This window comes from Ovis canadensis, chromosome 10 (assembly GCF_042477335.2).
Source record: "Ovis canadensis isolate MfBH-ARS-UI-01 breed Bighorn chromosome 10, ARS-UI_OviCan_v2, whole genome shotgun sequence".
Taxonomy (NCBI): Eukaryota; Metazoa; Chordata; class Mammalia; order Artiodactyla; family Bovidae; genus Ovis; species Ovis canadensis.
Window position 1 is genome coordinate 5305225 of NC_091254.1, and position 20347 is coordinate 5325571.

The following is a 20347-nucleotide window of genomic DNA, read 5'->3' on the forward strand; positions in this document are numbered from 1 at the left end:
TCTTTCCCTACGAAACAGGGAAAGGATCCGTCATCTGGAGCTAGGAGGCAGAAACGGGGCTTCCCTGGATGTGTGCGGGACCCCAGTGCTTCCTCTCCAGTGGAGACGGGAATGTTGGGAACTTCTTGAGTTGCAGCAAGGGTGTGAAGGACCCTTTGGAAATTCCAGTGGTTAGATGTGATTAGCCTCGAGAAGCCTCAGCGGAAATGGGCCTCATCTCGCCTGGAGGGCAAAACCTCCTGGATTTTCTCGAGTTGCGGCAGGTGTTCTCGACTTACGACGTGGACCTCAGGGACCCGCTCTGGTGGCCTCAGGAAAGCCCAGTCCCCATGCGAGTTCTTCGGGGGCCTCTCGGGATTCCTCTCCCGTTGATGCCGGGGCCTAAGACCTTGTGTGGAGTCGGGGCCGGAACCTGAGGATTCCTCTCCAGTGCTGACATGGATCTTGGGGTACTTCTGGAGTCTCCCCAGGGAAGTCAGTCCTCGTCTCGAATGCGGGCATGCACTTGCGCTTTCCTCCAGAGCGGTAGCAGCAGTGTCACGCAGTCCGCCGCGTGGATCAAAGGATCTATGGTTTTCCCTCGAGTCTTTCCTAAGAGGCTTTCCCACGAGGCTTTCCCACAAGCTGTCCCACGTGCACACGTGGTGGGAGTCGATCCTCGGCTTGAACGTCAAGGCAGTGCAGGGAAAAGAGGTTCCTCTGGAATGGACTGACACATCTGGGGGACTCTTGGAATGGTGGCACGACCCTGGAGTTCCTCTAGCCTTTCCTGTGGAGAGCGCCTCCTCTTGAGATGCGACGGGAACGCCGGGAATTCTTTCCCTACGAAACAGGGAAAGGATCCCTCATCTCGAGCTAGGCGGCGGAAACGGGGCTCCCCTGTATGTGTGCGGGACCACCGTGCTTCCTCTCGTGTGGAGACGGGTATGTCGGGGAACTTCTTGAGTTGCAGCAAGGGTGTGAAGGACCCTTTGGAAGTTCCAGTGGTTAGATGTGATTGGCCTCGAGCAGCCTCAGCGGAAATGGGCCTCATCTCGCCTGGAGGGCAAAACCTCCTGGATTTTCTCGAGTTGCGGCAGGTGCTCTCGACTTACGACGGGGACCTCGGGGACCCGCTCTGGTGGCCTCAGGAAAGGCCAGTCCCCATGCGAGTTCCTCGGGGGCATCTCGGGATTCCCCTCCCGTTGATGCTGGGGCCTAAGGCCTTGTGTGAAGTCGGGGCCGGAAACTGAGGATTCCTCTCCAGTGCTGACATGGATCTTGGGGTACTTCTGGAGTCTCCCCAGGGGAGTCAGTCCTCGACTCGAATGCGCGCATGCACTTGCGTTTTCCTCCAGAGCGGTAGCATCAGTGTCACGCAGTCCGCCGCGTGGATCAAAGGATCTATGGTTTTCCCTCGAGTCTTTCCCACGAGGCTTTCCCACGAGGCTTTCCCACAGGGCTGTCCCACTTGCACACGTGGTGAGAGTCGATCCTCGGCTTGAACGTCAAGGCAGTGCAGGGAAAACAGGTTCCTCTGGAATGGACTGACACATCTGGGGGACTCTTGGAATGGTGGCACGACCCTGGAGTTCCTCTCGCCTTTCCTGTGGAGAGCGCCTCCTCTTGAGATGCGATGGGAAGTCGGGAATTCTTTCCCTACGAAACAGGGAAAGGATCCGTCATCTGGAGCTAGGAGGCAGAAACGGGGCTTCCCTGGATGTGTGCGGGACCCCAGTGCTTCCTCTCCAGTGGAGACGGGAATGTTGGGAACTTCTTGAGTTGCAGCAAGGGTGTGAAGGACCCTTTGGAAATTCCAGTGGTTAGATGTGATTAGCCTCGAGAAGCCTCAGCGGAAATGGGCCTCATCTCGCCTGGAGGGCAAAACCTCCTGGATTTTCTCGAGTTGCGGCAGGTGTTCTCGACTTACGACGTGGACCTCCGGGACCCGCTCTGGTGGCCTCAGGAAAGCCCAGTCCCCATGCGAGTTCTTCGGGGGCCTCTCGGGATTCCTCTCCCGTCGATGCCGGGGACTAAGACCTTGTGTGGAGTCGGGGCCGGAACCTGAGGATTCCTCTCCAGTGCTGACATGGATCTTGGGGTACTTCTGGAGTCTCCCCAGGGGAGTCAGTCCTCGTCTCGAATGCGGGCATGCACTTGCGCTTTCCTCCAGAGCGGTAGCAGCAGTGTCACGCAGTCCGCCGCGTGGATCAAAGGATCTATGGTTTTCCCTCGAGTCTTTCCTAAGAGGCTTTCCCACGAGGCTTTCCCACAGGGCTGTCCCACGTGCACACGTGGTGGGAGTCGATCCTCGGCTTGAACCTCAAGGCAGTGCAGGGAAAACAGGTTCCTCTGGAATGGACTGACACATCTGGGGGACTCTTGGAATGGTGGCACGACCCTGGAGTTCCTCTAGCCTTTCCTGTGGAGAGCGCCTCCTCTTGAGATGCGACGGGAACGCCGGGAATTCTTTCCCTACGAAACAGGGAAAGGATCCCTCATCTCGAGCTAGGCGGCGGAAACGGGGCTCCCCTGTATGTGTGCGGGACCACCGTGCTTCCTCTCGAGTGGAGACGTGTATGTCGGGGAACTTCTTGAGTTGCAGCAAGGGTGTGAAGGACCCTTTAGAAGTTCCAGTGGTTAGATGTGATTGGCCTCGAGCAGCCTCAGCGGAAATGGGCCTCATCTCGCCTGGAGGGCAAAACCTCCTGGATTTTCTCGAGTTGCGGCAGGTGCTCTCGACTTACGACGGGGACCTCGGGGACCCGCTCTGGTGGACTCAGGAAAGGCCAGTCCCCATGCGAGTTCCTCGGGGGCATCTCGGGATTCCTCTCCCGTCGATACCGGGGCCTACGACCTTGTGTGGAGTCGGGGCCCGAACGTGAGGATTCCTCTCCAGTGCTGACATGGATCTTGGGGTACTTCTGGAGTCTCCCCAGGGGAGTCAGTCCTCGTCTCGAATGCGGGCATGCACTTGCGCTTTCCTCCAGAGCGGTAGCAGCAGTGTCACGCAGTCCGCCGCGTGGATCAAAGGATCTATGGTTTTCCCTCGAGTCTTTCCCACGAGGCTTTCCCACGAGGCTTTCCCACAGGGCTGTCCCACTTGCACACGTGGTGAGAGTCGATCCTCGGCTTGAACGTCAAGGCAGTGCAGGGAAAACAGGTTCCTCTGGAATGGACTGACACATCTGGGGGACTCTTGGAATGGTGGCACGACCCTGGAGTTCCTCTCGCCTTTCCTGTGGAGAGCGCCTCCTCTTGAGATGCGACGGGAACGCCGGGAATTCTTTCCCTACGAAACAGGGAAAGGATCCCTCATCTCGAGCTAGGCGGCGGAAACGGGGCTCCCCTGTATGTGTGCGGGACCACCGTGCTTCCTCTCGTGTGGAGACGGGTATGTCGGGGAACTTCTTGAGTTGCAGCAAGGGTGTGAAGGACCCTTTGGAAGTTCCAGTGGTTAGATGTGATTGGCCTCGAGCAGCCTCAGCGGAAATGGGCCTCATCTCGCCTGGAGGGCAAAACCTCCTGGATTTTCTCGAGTTGCGGCAGGTGCTCTCGACTTACGACGGGGACCTCGGGGACCCGCTCTGGTGGCCTCAGGAAAGGCCAGTCCCCATGCGAGTTCCTCGGGGGCATCTCGGGATTCCCCTCCCGTTGATGCTGGGGCCTAAGGCCTTGTGTGAAGTCGGGGCCGGAAACTGAGGATTCCTCTCCAGTGCTGACATGGATCTTGGGGTACTTCTGGAGTCTCCCCAGGGGAGTCAGTCCTCGACTCGAATGCGCGCATGCACTTGCGTTTTCCTCCAGAGCGGTAGCATCAGTGTCACGCAGTCCGCCGCGTGGATCAAAGGATCTATGGTTTTCCCTCGAGTCTTTCCCACGAGGCTTTCCCACGAGGCTTTCCCACAGGGCTGTCCCACTTGCACACGTGGTGAGAGTCGATCCTCGGCTTGAACGTCAAGGCAGTGCAGGGAAAACAGGTTCCTCTGGAATGGACTGACACATCTGGGGGACTCTTGGAATGGTGGCACGACCCTGGAGTTCCTCTCGCCTTTCCTGTGGAGAGCGCCTCCTCTTGAGATGCGATGGGAAGTCGGGAATTCTTTCCCTACGAAACAGGGAAAGGATCCGTCATCTGGAGCTAGGAGGCAGAAACGGGGCTTCCCTGGATGTGTGCGGGACCCCAGTGCTTCCTCTCCAGTGGAGACGGGAATGTTGGGAACTTCTTGAGTTGCAGCAAGGGTGTGAAGGACCCTTTGGAAATTCCAGTGGTTAGATGTGATTAGCCTCGAGAAGCCTCAGCGGAAATGGGCCTCATCTCGCCTGGAGGGCAAAACCTCCTGGATTTTCTCGAGTTGCGGCAGGTGTTCTCGACTTACGACGTGGACCTCAGGGACCCGCTCTGGTGGCCTCAGGAAAGCCCAGTCCCCATGCGAGTTCTTCGGGGGCCTCTCGGGATTCCTCTCCCGTCGATGCCGGGGACTAAGACCTTGTGTGGAGTCGGGGCCGGAACCTGAGGATTCCTCTCCAGTGCTGACATGGATCTTGGGGTACTTCTGGAGTCTCCCCAGGGGAGTCAGTCCTCGTCTCGAATGCGGGCATGCACTTGCGCTTTCCTCCAGAGCGGTAGCAGCAGTGTCACGCAGTCCGCCGCGTGGATCAAAGGATCTATGGTTTTCCCTCGAGTCTTTCCTAAGAGGCTTTCCCACGAGGCTTTCCCACAGGGCTGTCCCACGTGCACACGTGGTGGGAGTCGATCCTCGGCTTGAACCTCAAGGCAGTGCAGGGAAAACAGGTTCCTCTGGAATGGACTGACACATCTGGGGGACTCTTGGAATGGTGGCACGACCCTGGAGTTCCTCTAGCCTTTCCTGTGGAGAGCGCCTCCTCTTGAGATGCGACGGGAACGCCGGGAATTCTTTCCCTACGAAACAGGGAAAGGATCCCTCATCTCGAGCTAGGCGGCGGAAACGGGGCTCCCCTGTATGTGTGCGGGACCACCGTGCTTCCTCTCGAGTGGAGACGTGTATGTCGGGGAACTTCTTGAGTTGCAGCAAGGGTGTGAAGGACCCTTTAGAAGTTCCAGTGGTTAGATGTGATTGGCCTCGAGCAGCCTCAGCGGAAATGGGCCTCATCTCGCCTGGAGGGCAAAACCTCCTGGATTTTCTCGAGTTGCGGCAGGTGCTCTCGACTTACGACGGGGACCTCGGGGACCCGCTCTGGTGGCCTCAGGAAAGGCCAGTCCCCATGCGAGTTCCTCGGGGGCATCTCGGGATTCCTCTCCCGTCGATGCCGGGGCCTACGACCTTGTGTGGAGTCGGGGCCCGAACGTGAGGATTCCTCTCCAGTGCTGACATGGATCTTGGGGTACTTCTGGAGTCTCCCCAGGGGAGTCAGTCCTCATCTCGAATGCGGGCATGCACTTGCGCTTTCCTCCAGAGCGGTAGCAGCAGTGTCACGCATTCCGCAGCGTGCATCAAAGGATCTATGGTTTTCCCTCGAGACTTTCCCACGAGGCTTTCCCACGAGGCTTTCCCACAGGGCTGTCTAACGTGCAAACGTGGTGCGAGTCGATCCTCAGCTTGAACGTCAAGGCAGTGCAGGGAAAACAGGTTCCTCTCGAATGGACTGACACATCTGGGGGACTCTTGGAATGGTGGCAAGACCCTGGAGTTCTTCTCGCCTTTCCTGTGGAGAGCGCCTCCTCTTGAGATGCGACGGGAACGCCGAGAATTCTTTCCCTACGAAACAGGGAAAGGATCCGTCATCTGGAGCTAGGAGGCAGAAACGGGGCTTCCCTGGATGTGTGCGGGACCCCAGTGCTTCCTCTCCAGTGGAGACGGGTATGTTGGGAACTTCTTGAGTTGCAGCAAGGGTGTGAAGGACCCTTTGGAAATTCCAGTGGTTAGATGTGATTAGCCTCGAGAAGCCTCAGCGGAAATGGGCCTCATCTCGCCTGGAGGGCAAAACCTCCTGGATTTTCTCGAGTTGCGGCAGGTGTTCTCGACTTACGACGTGGACCTCAGGGACCCGCTCTGGTGGCCTCAGGAAAGCCCAGTCCCCATGCGAGTTCTTCGGGGGCCTCTCGGGATTCCTCTCCCGTCGATGCCGGGGCCTAAGACCTTGTGTGGAGTCGGGGCCGGAACCTGAGGATTCCTCTCCAGTGCTGACATGGATCTTGGGGTACTTCTGGAGTCTCCCCAGGGGAGTCAGTCCTCGTCTCGAATGCGGGCATGCACTTGCGCTTTCCTCCAGAGCAGTAGCAGCAGTGTCACGCAGTCCGCCACGTGGATCAAAGGATCTATGGTTTTCTCTCGAGACTTTCCCACGAGGCTTTCCCACGAGGCTTTCCCACAGGGCTGTCCCACGTGCACACGGGGTGGGAGTCGATCCTCAGCTTGAAGGTCAAGGCAGTGCAGGGAAAAGAGGTTCCTCTGGAATGGACTGACACATCTGGGGGACTCTTGGAATTGTGGCACGACCCTGGAGTTCCTCTCGCCTTTACTGTGGAGAGCGCCTTCTCTTGAGATGCGACGCGAACGCCGGGAATTCTTTCCCTAAGAAACAGGGAAAGGATCCCTCATCTCGAGCTAGGAGGCGGAAACGGGGCTCCCCTGGATGTGTGCGGGACCCTCGTGCTTCCTCTCGAGTGGAGACGGGTATGTCGTGGAACTTCTCCAGTTGCAGCAAGGTTGTGAAGGACCCTTTGGAAGTTCCAGTGGTTAGATGTGATTAGCCTCGAGAAGCCTCAGCGGAAATGGGCCTCATCTCGCCTGGAGGGCAAAACCTCCTGGATTTTCTCGAGTTGCGGCAGGTGTTCTCGACTTACGACGTGGACCTCAGGGACCCGCTCTGGTGGCCTCAGGAAAGGCCAGGCCCCATGCGAGTTCTTCGGGGGCCTCTCGGGATTCCTCTCCCGTCGATGCCGGGGACTAAGACCTTGTGTGGAGTCGGGGCCGGAACCTGAGGATTCCTCTCCAGTGCTGACATGGATCTTGGGGTACTTCTGGAGTCTCCCCAGGGGAGTCAGTCCTCGTCTCGAATGCGGGCATGCACTTGCGCTTTCCTCCAGAGCGGTAGCAGCAGTGTCACGCAGTCCGCCGCGTGGATCAAAGGATCTATGGTTTTCCCTCGAGTCTTTCCTAAGAGGCTTTCCCACGAGGCTTTCCCACAGGGCTGTCCCACGTGCACACGTGGTGGGAGTCGATCCTCGGCTTGAACCTCAAGGCAGTGCAGGGAAAACAGGTTCCTCTGGAATGGACTGACACATCTGGGGGACTCTTGGAATGGTGGCACGACCCTGGAGTTCCTCTAGCCTTTCCTGTGGAGAGCGCCTCCTCTTGAGATGCGACGGGAACGCCGGGAATTCTTTCCCTACGAAACAGGGAAAGGATCCCTCATCTCGAGCTAGGCGGCGGAAACGGGGCTCCCCTGTATGTGTGCGGGACCACCGTGCTTCCTCTCGAGTGGAGACGTGTATGTCGGGGAACTTCTTGAGTTGCAGCAAGGGTGTGAAGGACCCTTTAGAAGTTCCAGTGGTTAGATGTGATTGGCCTCGAGCAGCCTCAGCGGAAATGGGCCTCATCTCGCCTGGAGGGCAAAACCTCCTGGATTTTCTCGAGTTGCGGCAGGTGCTCTCGACTTACGACGGGGACCTCGGGGACCCGCTCTGGTGGCCTCAGGAAAGGCCAGTCCCCATGCGAGTTCCTCGGGGGCATCTCGGGATTCCTCTCCCGTCGATGCCGGGGCCTACGACCTTGTGTGGAGTCGGGGCCCGAACGTGAGGATTCCTCTCCAGTGCTGACATGGATCTTGGGGTACTTCTGGAGTCTCCCCAGGGGAGTCAGTCCTCATCTCGAATGCGGGCATGCACTTGCGCTTTCCTCCAGAGCGGTAGCAGCAGTGTCACGCATTCCGCAGCGTGCATCAAAGGATCTATGGTTTTCCCTCGAGACTTTCCCACGAGGCTTTCCCACGAGGCTTTCCCACAGGGCTGTCTAACGTGCAAACGTGGTGCGAGTCGATCCTCAGCTTGAACGTCAAGGCAGTGCAGGGAAAACAGGTTCCTCTCGAATGGACTGACACATCTGGGGGACTCTTGGAATGGTGGCAAGACCCTGGAGTTCTTCTCGCCTTTCCTGTGGAGAGCGCCTCCTCTTGAGATGCGACGGGAACGCCGAGAATTCTTTCCCTACGAAACAGGGAAAGGATCCGTCATCTGGAGCTAGGAGGCAGAAACGGGGCTTCCCTGGATGTGTGCGGGACCCCAGTGCTTCCTCTCCAGTGGAGACGGGTATGTTGGGAACTTCTTGAGTTGCAGCAAGGGTGTGAAGGACCCTTTGGAAATTCCAGTGGTTAGATGTGATTAGCCTCGAGAAGCCTCAGCGGAAATGGGCCTCATCTCGCCTGGAGGGCAAAACCTCCTGGATTTTCTCGAGTTGCGGCAGGTGTTCTCGACTTACGACGTGGACCTCAGGGACCCGCTCTGGTGGCCTCAGGAAAGCCCAGTCCCCATGCGAGTTCTTCGGGGGCCTCTCGGGATTCCTCTCCCGTCGATGCCGGGGCCTAAGACCTTGTGTGGAGTCGGGGCCGGAACCTGAGGATTCCTCTCCAGTGCTGACATGGATCTTGGGGTACTTCTGGAGTCTCCCCAGGGGAGTCAGTCCTCGTCTCGAATGCGGGCATGCACTTGCGCTTTCCTCCAGAGCAGTAGCAGCAGTGTCACGCAGTCCGCCACGTGGATCAAAGGATCTATGGTTTTCTCTCGAGACTTTCCCACGAGGCTTTCCCACGAGGCTTTCCCACAGGGCTGTCCCACGTGCACACGGGGTGGGAGTCGATCCTCAGCTTGAAGGTCAAGGCAGTGCAGGGAAAAGAGGTTCCTCTGGAATGGACTGACACATCTGGGGGACTCTTGGAATTGTGGCACGACCCTGGAGTTCCTCTCGCCTTTACTGTGGAGAGCGCCTTCTCTTGAGATGCGACGCGAACGCCGGGAATTCTTTCCCTAAGAAACAGGGAAAGGATCCCTCATCTCGAGCTAGGAGGCGGAAACGGGGCTCCCCTGGATGTGTGCGGGACCCTCGTGCTTCCTCTCGAGTGGAGACGGGTATGTCGTGGAACTTCTCCAGTTGCAGCAAGGTTGTGAAGGACCCTTTGGAAGTTCCAGTGGTTAGATGTGATTAGCCTCGAGAAGCCTCAGCGGAAATGGGCCTCATCTCGCCTGGAGGGCAAAACCTCCTGGATTTTCTCGAGTTGCGGCAGGTGTTCTCGACTTACGACGTGGACCTCAGGGACCCGCTCTGGTGGCCTCAGGAAAGCCCAGTCCCCATGCGAGTTCTTCGGGGGCCTCTCGGGATTCCTCTCCCGTCGATGCCGGGGACTAAGACCTTGTGTGGAGTCGGGGCCGGAACCTGAGGATTCCTCTCCAGTGCTGACATGGATCTTGGGGTACTTCTGGAGTCTCCCCAGGGGAGTCAGTCCTCGTCTCGAATGCGGGCATGCACTTGCGCTTTCCTCCAGAGCGGTAGCAGCAGTGTCAGGCAGTCCGCCGCGTGGATCAAAGGATCTATGGTTTTCCCTCGAGTCTTTCCTAAGAGGCTTTCCCACGAGGCTTTCCCACAGGGCTGTCCCACGTGCACACGTGGTGGGAGTCGATCCTCGGCTTGATCCTCAAGGCAGTGCAGGGAAAACAGGTTCCTCTGGAATGGACTGACACATCTGGGGGACTCTTGGAATGGTGGCACGACCCTGGAGTTCCTCTCGCCTTTCCTGTGGAGAGCGCCTCCTCTTGAGATGCGACGGGAACGCCGGGAATTCTTTCCCTACGAAACAGGGAAAGGATCCCTCATCTCGAGCTAGGCGGCGGAAACGGGGCTCCCCTGTATGTGTGCGGGACCACCGTGCTTCCTCTCGAGTGGAGACGTGTATGTCGGGGAACTTCTTGAGTTGCAGCAAGGGTGTGAAGGACCCTTTAGAAGTTCCAGTGGTTAGATGTGATTGGCCTCGAGCAGCCTCAGCGGAAATGGGCCTCATCTCGCCTGGAGGGCAAAACCTCCTGGATTTTCTCGAGTTGCGGCAGGTGCTCTCGACTTACGACGGGGACCTCGGGGACCCGCTCTGGTGGCCTCAGGAAAGGCCAGTCCCCATGCGAGTTCCTCGGGGGCATCTCGGGATTCCTCTCCCGTCGATGCCGGGGCCTACGACCTTGTGTGGAGTCGGGGCCCGAACGTGAGGATTCCTCTCCAGTGCTGACATGGATCTTGGGGTACTTCTGGAGTCTCCCCAGGGGAGTCAGTCCTCATCTCGAATGCGGATATGCACTTGCGCTTTCCTCCAGAGCGGTAGCAGCAGTGTCACGCATTCCGCAGCGTGCATCAAAGGATCTATGGTTTTCCCTCGAGACTTTCCCACGAGGCTTTCCCACGAGGCTTTCCCACAGGGCTGTCTAACGTGCAAACGTGGTGCGAGTCGATCCTCAGCTTGAACGTCAAGGCAGTGCAGGGAAAACAGGTTCCTCTCGAATGGACTGACACATCTGGGGGACTCTTGGAATGGTGGCAAGACCCTGGAGTTCTTCTCGCCTTTCCTGTGGAGAGCGCCTCCTCTTGAGATGCGACGGGAACGCCGAGAATTCTTTCCCTACGAAACAGGGAAAGGATCCGTCATCTGGAGCTAGGAGGCAGAAACGGGGCTTCCCTGGATGTGTGCGGGACCCCAGTGCTTCCTCTCCAGTGGAGACGGGTATGTTGGGAACTTCTTGAGTTGCAGCAAGGGTGTGAAGGACCCTTTGGAAATTCCAGTGGTTAGATGTGATTAGCCTCGAGAAGCCTCAGCGGAAATGGGCCTCATCTCGCCTGGAGGGCAAAACCTCCTGGATTTTCTCGAGTTGCGGCAGGTGTTCTCGACTTACGACGTGGACCTCAGGGACCCGCTCTGGTGGCCTCAGGAAAGCCCAGTCCCCATGCGAGTTCTTCGGGGGCCTCTCGGGATTCCTCTCCCGTCGATGCCGGGGCCTAAGACCTTGTGTGGAGTCGGGGCCGGAACCTGAGGATTCCTCTCCAGTGCTGACATGGATCTTGGGGTACTTCTGGAGTCTCCCCAGGGGAGTCAGTCCTCGTCTCGAATGCGGGCATGCACTTGCGCTTTCCTCCAGAGCAGTAGCAGCAGTGTCACGCAGTCCGCCACGTGGATCAAAGGATCTATGGTTTTCTCTCGAGACTTTCCCACGAGGCTTTCCCACGAGGCTTTCCCACAGGGCTGTCCCACGTGCACACGGGGTGGGAGTCGATCCTCAGCTTGAAGGTCAAGGCAGTGCAGGGAAAAGAGGTTCCTCTGGAATGGACTGACACATCTGGGGGACTCTTGGAATTGTGGCACGACCCTGGAGTTCCTCTCGCCTTTACTGTGGAGAGCGCCTTCTCTTGAGATGCGACGCGAACGCCGGGAATTCTTTCCCTAAGAAACAGGGAAAGGATCCCTCATCTCGAGCTAGGAGGCGGAAACGGGGCTCCCCTGGATGTGTGCGGGACCCTCGTGCTTCCTCTCGAGTGGAGACGGGTATGTCGTGGAACTTCTCCAGTTGCAGCAAGGTTGTGAAGGACCCTTTGGAAGTTCCAGTGGTTAGATGTGATTAGCCTCGAGAAGCCTCAGTGGAAATGGGCCTCATCTCGCCTGGAGGGCAAAACCTCCTGGATTTTCTCGAGTTGCGGCAGGTGCTCTCAACTTACGACGGGGACCACGGGGACCCGCTCTGGTGGCCTCAGGAAAGGCCAGTCCCCATGCGAGTTCCTCGGGGGCCTTTCGGGATTCCTCTCCCGTCGATGCCGGGGCCTACGACCTTGTGTGGAGTCGGGGCCCGAACGTGAGGATTCCTCTCCAGTGCTGACATGGATCTTGGGGTACTTCTGGAGTCTCCCCAGGGGAGTCAGTTCTCGTCTCGAATGCGGACATGCACTTGCACTTTCCTCCAGAGCGGTAGCAGCAGTGTCACGCAGTCCGCCGCGTGGATCAAAGGATCTATGGTTTTCCCTCGAGTCTTTCCTAAGAGGCTTTCCCACGAGGCTTTCCCACAGGGCTGTCCCACGTGCACACGTGGTGGGAGTCGATCCTCGGCTTGAACCTCAAGGCAGTGCAGGGAAAACAGGTTCCTCTGGAATGGACTGACACATCTGGGGGACTCTTGGAATGGTGGCACGACCCTGGAGTTCCTCTAGCCTTTCCTGTGGAGAGCGCCTCCTCTTGAGATGCGACGGGAACGCCGGGAATTCTTTCCCTACGAAACAGGGAAAGGATCCCTCATCTCGAGCTAGGCGGCGGAAACGGGGCTCCCCTGTATGTGTGCGGGACCACCGTGCTTCCTCTCGAGTGGAGACGGGTATGTCGGGGAACTTCTTGAGTTGCAGCAAGGGTGTGAAGGACCCTTTGGAAGTTCCAGTGGTTAGATGTGATTGGCCTCGAGCAGCCTCAGCGGAAATGGGCCTCATCTCGCCTGGAGGGCAAAACCTCCTGGATTTTCTCGAGTTGCGGCAGGTGCTCTCGACTTACGACGGGGACCTCAGGGACCCGCTCTGGTGGCCTCAGGAAAGGCCAGTCCCCATGCGAGTTCCTCGGGGGCATCTCGGGATTCCTCTCCCGTCGATGCCGGGGCCTAAGACCTTGTGTGGAGTCGGGGCCGGAACCTGAGGATTCCTCTCCAGTGCTGACATGGATCTTGGGGTACTTCTGGAGTCTCCCTAGGGGAGTCAGTCCTCGTCTCGAATGCGGGCATGCACTTGCGCTTTCCTCCAGAGCGGTAGCAGCAGTGTCACGCAGTCCGCCACGTGGATCAAAGGATCTATGGTTTTCTCTCGAGACTTTTCCACGAGGCTTTCCCACGAGGCTTTCCCACAGGGCTGTCCCACGTGCACACGGGGTGGGAGTCGATCCTCAGCTTGAAGGTCAAGGCAGTGCAGGGAAAAGAGGTTCCTCTGGAATGGACTGACACATCTGGGGGACTCTTGGAATTGTGGCACGACCCTGGAGTTCCTCTCGCCTTTACTGTGGAGAGCGCCTTCTCTTGAGATGCGACGGGAACGCCGGGAATTCTTTCCCTAAGAAACAGGGAAAGGATCCCTCATCTCGAGCTAGGAGGCGGAAACGGGACTCCCCTGGATGTGTGCGGGACCCTCGTGCTTCCTCTCGAGTGGAGACGGGTATGTCGTGGAACTTCTCCAGTTGCAGCAAGGTTGTGAAGGACCCTTTGGAAGTTCCAGTGGTTAGATGTGATTAGCCTCGAGAAGCCTCAGCGGAAATGGGCCTCATCTCCCCTGGAAGGCAAAACCTCCTGGATTTTCTCGAGTTGCGGCAGGTGCTCTCGACTTACGACGGGGACCTCAGGGACCCGCTCTGGTGGCCTCAGGAAAGGCCAGTCCCCATGCGAGTTCCTCGGGGGCCTCTCGGGATTCCTCTCCTATCGATGCCGGGGCCTAAGACCTTGTGTGGAGTCGGGGCCGGAACCTGAGGATTCCTCTCTAGTGCTGACATGGATCTTGGGGTACTTCTGGAGTCTCCCCAGGGTAGTCAGTCCTCGTCTAGAATGCGCGCATGCACTTGCACTTTCCTCCAGAGCGGTAGCAGCAGTGTCACGCAGTCCGCCCCGTGGATCAAAGGATCTATGGTTTTCTCTCGAGACTTTCATACGAGGCTTTCCCACGAGGCTTTCCCACAGGGCTGTCCCACGTGCACACGTGGTGGGAGTCGATCCTCGGCTTGAACGACAAGGCAGTGCAGGGAAACCAGGTTCCTCTGGAATGGACTGAAACATCTGGGGGACTCTTGGAATGGTGGCACGACCCTGGGGTTCCTCTCGCCTTTCCTGTGGAGAGCGCCTCCTCTTGAGATGCAACGGGAACGCCGGGAATTCTTTCCCTACGAAACAGGGATAGGATCCCTCATCTCGAGCTAGGAGGCGGAAAAGGGGCTTCCCTGGATGTGTGCGGGACCCTCGTGCTTCTTCTCGAGTGGAGACGTGTATGTCGGGGAACTTCTTGAGTTGCAGCAAGGGTGTGAAGGACCCTTTGGAAGTTCCAGTGGTTAGATGTGATTAGCCTCGAGAAGCCTCAGCGGAAATGGGCCTCATCTCGCCTGGAGGGCAAAAACTCCTGGATTTTCTCGAGTTGCGGCAGGTGCTCTCGACTTACGACGGGGACCTCAGGGACCCGCTCTGGTGGCCTCAGGAAAGGCCAGGCCCCATGCGAGTTCCTCGGGGGCCTCTCGGGATTCCCCTCCCGTCGATGCTGGGGCCTAAGACCTTCTGTGGAGTCGGGGCCGGAACCTGAGGATTCCTCTCCAGTGCTGACATGGATCTTGGGTTATTTCTGGAGTCTCCCCAGGGGAGTCAGTCCTCGACTCGAATGCGCGCATGCACTTGCGCTTTCCTCCAGAGCGGTAGCAGCAGTGTCACGCAGTCCGCCGCGTGGATCAAAGGATCTATGCTTTTCCCTCGAGTCTTTCCCACGAGGCTTTCCCACGAGGCTTTCCCACAGGGCTGTCCGACTTGCACACGTGGTGGGAGTCGATCCTCGGCTTGAACGTCAAGGCAGTGCAGGGAAAACAGGTTCCTCTGGAATGGACTGACACATCTGGGGGACTCTTGGAATGGTGGCACGACCCTGGAGATCCTCTCGCCTTTCCTGAGGAGAGCGCCTCCTCTTGAGATGCGACGGGAACGCCGGGAATTCTTTCCCTACGAAACAGGGAAAGGATCCCTCATCTCGAGCTAGGAGGCGGAAACGGGGCTCCCCTGGATGTGTGCGGGACCCTGTTGCTTCCTCTCGTGTGGAGACGGGTATGTCGGGGAACTTCTTGAGTTGCAGCAAGGGTGTGAAGGACCCTTTGGAAGTTCCAGTGGTTAGATGTGATTAGCCTCGAGAAGCCTCAGCGGAAATGGGCCTCATCTCGCCTGGAGGGCAAAACCTCCTGGATTTTCTCGAGTTGCGGCAGGTGCTCTCGACTTACGACGGGGACCTCGGGAACCCGCTCTGGTGGCCTCAGGAAAGGCCAGTCCCCATGCGAGTTCCTCGGGGGCCTCTCGGGATTCCTCTCCCGTCGATGCCGGGGCCTAAGACCTTGTGTGGAGTCGGGGCCGGAACCTGAGGATTCCTCTCCAGTGCTGACATGGATCTTGGGGAACTTCTGGAGTCTCCCCAGGGGAGTCAGTCCTCGTCTCGAATGCGCGCATGCACTTGCTCTTTCCTCCAGAGCGGTAGCAGCAATGTCACGCAGTCCGCCGCGTGGATCAAAGGATCTATGGTTTTCCCTCGAGTCTTTCCCACGAGGTTGTCCCACGAGGCTTTCCCACAGGGCTGTCCCACGTGCACACGTGGTGGGAGTCGATCCTCGGCTTGAACATCAAGGCAGTGCAGGGAAAACAGGTTCCTCTGGAATGGACTGACACATCTGGGGGACTCTTGGAATGGTGGCACGACCCTGGAGTTCCTCTCGCCTTTCCTGTGGAGAGCGCCTCCTCTTGAGATGCGACGTGAACGCCGGGAATTCTTTCCCTACGAAACAGGGAAAGGATCCGTCATCTCGAGCTAGGAGGCGGAAACGGGGCTCCCCTGGATGTGTGCGGGACCCTCGTGCTTCCTCTCGAGTGGAGACGGGTATGTCGGGGAACTTCTGGACTTGCAGCAAGGGTGTGAAGGACCCTTTGGAAGTTCCAGTGGTTAGATGTGATTAGCCTCGAGAAGCCTCAGCGGAAATGGGCCTCATCTCGCCTGGAGGGCAAAACCTCCTGGATTTTCTCGAGTTGCGGTAGGTGCTCTCGACTTACTATGGGAACCTCGGGGACCCGCTCTGGTGGCCTCAGGAAAGGCCAGTCCACATGCGAGTTCCTCGGGGGCCTCTCGGGATTCCTCTCCCGTCGATGCCGGGGCCTAAGACCTTGTGTGGAGTCGGGGCCGGAACCTGAGGATTCCTCTCCAGTGCTGACATGGATCTTGGGGTACTTCTGGAGTCTCCCCAGGGGAGTCAGTCCTCGTCTCGAATGCGGGCATACACTTGCGCTTTCCTCCAGAGCGGTAGCAGCAGTGTCATGCAGTCCGCCGCGTGGAGCAAAGAATCGATGGTTTTCCCTCGAGTCTTTCCCACGAGGCTTTCCCACGAGGCTTTCCCACAGGGCTGTGCCACGTGCACACGTGGTGGGAGTCGATCCTCGGCTTGAACGTCAAGGCAGTGCAGGGAAAACAGGTTCCTCTGGAATCGACTGACACATCTGGGGTCTCTTGGAATGGTGGCACGACCCTGGAGTTCCTCTCGCCTTTCCTGTGGAGAGCGCCTCCTCTTGAGATGCGACGGGAACGCCGGGAATTCTTTCCCTACGAAACAGGGAAAGGATCCGTCATCTCGAGCTAGGAGGCGGAAACGGGGCTCCCCTGGATGTGTGCGGGACCGCACGTGCTTCCCCTCGAGTGGAGACGGATATGTCGGGGAACTTCTTGAGTTGCAGCAAGGGTGTGAAGGACCCTTTGGAAGTTCCAGTGGTTAGATGTGATTAGCCTAGAGAAGCCTCAGCGGAAATGGGCCTCATGTCGCCTGGAGGGCAAAACCTCCTGGATATTCTCGAGTTGCGGCAGGTGCTCTCGACTTACGACGGGGACCTCAGGGACCCGCTCTGGTGGCCTCATGAAAGGCCAGTCCCCATGCGAGTTCCTCGGGGGCCTCTCGGGATTCCTCTCCCGTCGATGCCGGGGCCTAAACCTTGTGTGGAGTCGGGGCCGGAACCTGAGGATTCCTCTCCAGTGCTGACATGGATCTTGGGGTACTTCTGGAGTCTCCCCAGGGGAGTCAGTCCTCGTCTCGAATGCGGGCATGCACTTACGCTTTCCTCCAGAGCGGTAGCAGCAGTGTCACGCAGTCCGCCACGTGGATCAAAGGATCTATGGTTTTCCCTCGTGTCTTTCCCACGAGGCTTTCCCACGAGGCTTACCCACAGGGCTGTACCACATGCACACGTGTTGGGACTCGATACTCGGCTTGAACGTCAAGGCAGGGCCGGGAAAACAGCTTCCTCTGGAATGGACTGACACATCTGGGGGTCTCTTGGAATGTTGGCACGACCCTTGAGTTCCTCTCGCCTTTCCTGTGCAGAGCGCCTCCTCTTGAGATGCGACGGGAACGCCGGGAACTCTTTCCCTACGAAACAGGGAAAGGATCCCTCATCTCGAGCTAGGAGGCGGAAAAGGGGCTCCCGTGGATGTGTGCGGGACCCCACGTGTTTCCCCTCGTGTGGAGACGGGTATGTCGCGGAACTGCTTGAGTTGCAGCAAGGGTGTGAAGGACCCTTTGGAAGTTCCAGTGGTTAGACCTGATTAGCCTCGAGAAGCCTCAGCGGAAATGGGCCTCATCTCGCCTGGAGGCAAAACCTCCTGGATTTTCTCGAGTTGCGGCCGGTGCTCTCGAGTTACGACGGGGACCTCAGGGACCCGCTCTGGTGGCCTCAGGAAAGGCCAGTCCCCATGCGAGTTCCTCGGGGTCCTCTCGGATTCCTCTCCCGTCGATGCCGGGGCCTAAGACCTTGTGTGGCGTCGGGGCCGGAACCTGAGGATTCCTCTCCAGTGCTGACATGGATCTTGGGGTACTTCTGGAGTCTCCCCAGGGGAGTCAGTCCTCGTCTCGAATGCGGGCATGCACTTCCGCTTTCCTCCAGAGCGGTAGCAGCAGTGTCACGCAGTCCGCCGCGTGGATCAAAGGATCTATGGTTTTCCCTCGAGTCTTTCCCACGAGGCTTTCCCACGAGGCTTTCCCACAGGGCTGTCCCACGTGAACACGTGGTGGGAGTCGATCCTCGGCTTGAATGTCAAGGCAGTGCAGGGAAAACAGGTTCCTCTGGAATGGACTGACACATCTGGGGGACTCTTGGAATGGTGGCACGACCCTGGAGTTCCTCTCGCCTTTCCTGTGGAGAGCGCCTCCTCTTGAGATGCGACGGGAACGCCGGGAATTCTTTCCCTACGAAACAGGGAAAGGATCCGTCATCTCGAGCTAGGAGGCGGAAACGGGGCTCCCCTGAATGTGTGCGTGACCCCACGTGCTTCCTCTCCAGTGGAGACGGGTATGTTGGGGAACTTCTTGAGTTGCAGCAAGGGTGTGAAGGACCCTTTGGAAGTTCCAGTGGTTAGATGTGATTAGCCTCGAGAAGCCTCAGCGGAAATGGGCCTCATGTCTCCTGGAGGGCAAAACCTCCTTGATATTCTCGAGTTGCGGCAGGTGCTCTCGACTTACGACGGGGACCTCGGGGACCCGCTCTGGTGGCCTCAGGAAAGGCCAGTCCCCATGCGAGTTCCTCGGGGGCCTCTCGGGATTCCTCTCCCGTCGATGCCGGGGCCTAAGACCTTGTGTGGAGTCGGGGCCGGAACCTAAGTATTCCTCTCCAGTGCTGACATGGATCTTGGGGTACTTCTGGAGTCTCCTCAGGGGAGTCAGTCCTCGTCTCGAATGCGGGCATGCACTTGCGCTTTCCTCCAGAGCGGTAGCAGCAGTGTCACGCAGTCCGCCGCGTGGATCAAAGGATCTATGGTTTTCCCTCGTGTCTTTCCCACGAGGCTTTCCCACGAGGCTTACCCACAGGGCTGTACCACATGCACACGTGGTGGGACTCGATCCTCGGCTTGAACGTCAAGGCAGGGCCGGGAAAACAGGTTCCTCTGGAATGGACTGACACATCTGGGGGTCTCTTGGAATGGTGGCACGACCCTTGAGTTCCTCTCGCCTTTCATGTGCAGAGCGCCTCCTCTTGAGATGCGACGGGAACGCCGGGAATTTTTTCTCTACGAAACAGGGAAAGGATCCCTCATCTCGAGCTAGGAGGCGGAAAAGGGGCTCCCGTGGATTTGTGCGGGACCCACGTGCTTCCCCTCGAGTGGAGACGGATATGTCGCGGAACTGCTTGAGTTGCAGCAAGGGTGTGAAGGACCCTTTGGAAGTTACAGTGGTTAGATGTGATTAGCCTCGAGAAGCCTCAGCGGAAATGGGCCTCATCTCGCCTGGAGGGCAAAACCTCCTGGATTTTCTCGAGTTGCGGCAGGTGCTCTCGACTTACGACGGGGACCTCGGGGACCCACTCTGGTGGCCTCAGGAAAGGCCAGTCCCCATGCGAGTTCCTCGGGGGCCTCTCGGGATTCCTGTCCCTTCGATGCCGGGGCCTAAGACCTTGTATGGAGTCGGGGCCGGAACCTGAGGATTCCTCTCCAGTACTGACATGAATCTTGGGGTAATTCTGGAGTCTCCCCAGGGGAGTCAGTCCTCGTCTCGAATGCGGGCATGCACTTGCGCTTTCCTCCAGTGCAGTAGCAGCAGTGTCACGCAGTCCGCCGCATGGATCAAAGGATCTATGGTTTTCACTCGAGTCTTTCCCACGAGGCTTTCCCACGAGGCTTTCCCACAGGGCTGTCCCACGTGCACACGTGGTGGGAGTCGATCCTCGGCTTGAACGTCAAGGCAGTGCAGGGAAAACAGGTTCCTCTGGAATGGACTGACACATCTGGGGGACTCTTGGAATGGTGGCACGACCCTGGAGTTCCTCTCGCCTTTCCTGTGGAGAGCGCCTCCTCTTGAGATGCGACGGGAACGCCGGGAATTCTTTCCCTACGAAACAGGGAAAGGATCCCTCATCTCGAGCTAGGCGGCGGAAACGGGGCTCCCCTGGATGTGTGCGGGACCCTCGTGCTTCCTCTCGAGTGGAGACGGGTATATCGGGGAACTTCTTGAGTTGCAGCAAGGGTGTGAAGGACACTTTGGAAGTTCCAGTGGTTAGATGTGATTAGCCTCGAGAAGCCTCAGCGGAAATGGGCCTCATCTGGCCTGGAGGGCAAAACCTCCTGGATTTTCTCGAGTTGCGGCAGGTGCTCTCGACTTACGACGGGGACCTCAGGGACCCGCTCTGGTGGCCTCAGGATAGGCCAGTCCCCATGCGAGTTGCTCGGGGGCCTCTCGGGATTCCTCTCCCTTCGATGCCGGGCCCTAAGACCTCGTGTGGAATCGGGGCCGGAACCTGAGGATTCCTCTCCAGTGCTCACATGGATCTTGGGGTACTTCTGGAGTCTCCCCAGGGGAGTCAGTCCTCGTATCGAATGCGAGCATGCACTTGCGCTTTCCTCCAGAGCGGTAGCAGCAGTGTCACGCAGTCCGCCGCGTGGATCAAAGGATCTATGGTTTTCCCTCGAGTCTTTCCCACGAGGCTTTCCCACGAGGCTTTCCCACAGGGCTGTCCCACGTGCACAAGTGGTGGGAGTCGATCCTCGGCTTGAACGTCAAGGCAGTGCAGGGAAAACAGGTTCCTCTGGAATGGACTGACACATCTGGGGGACTCTTGGAATGGTGGCACGAC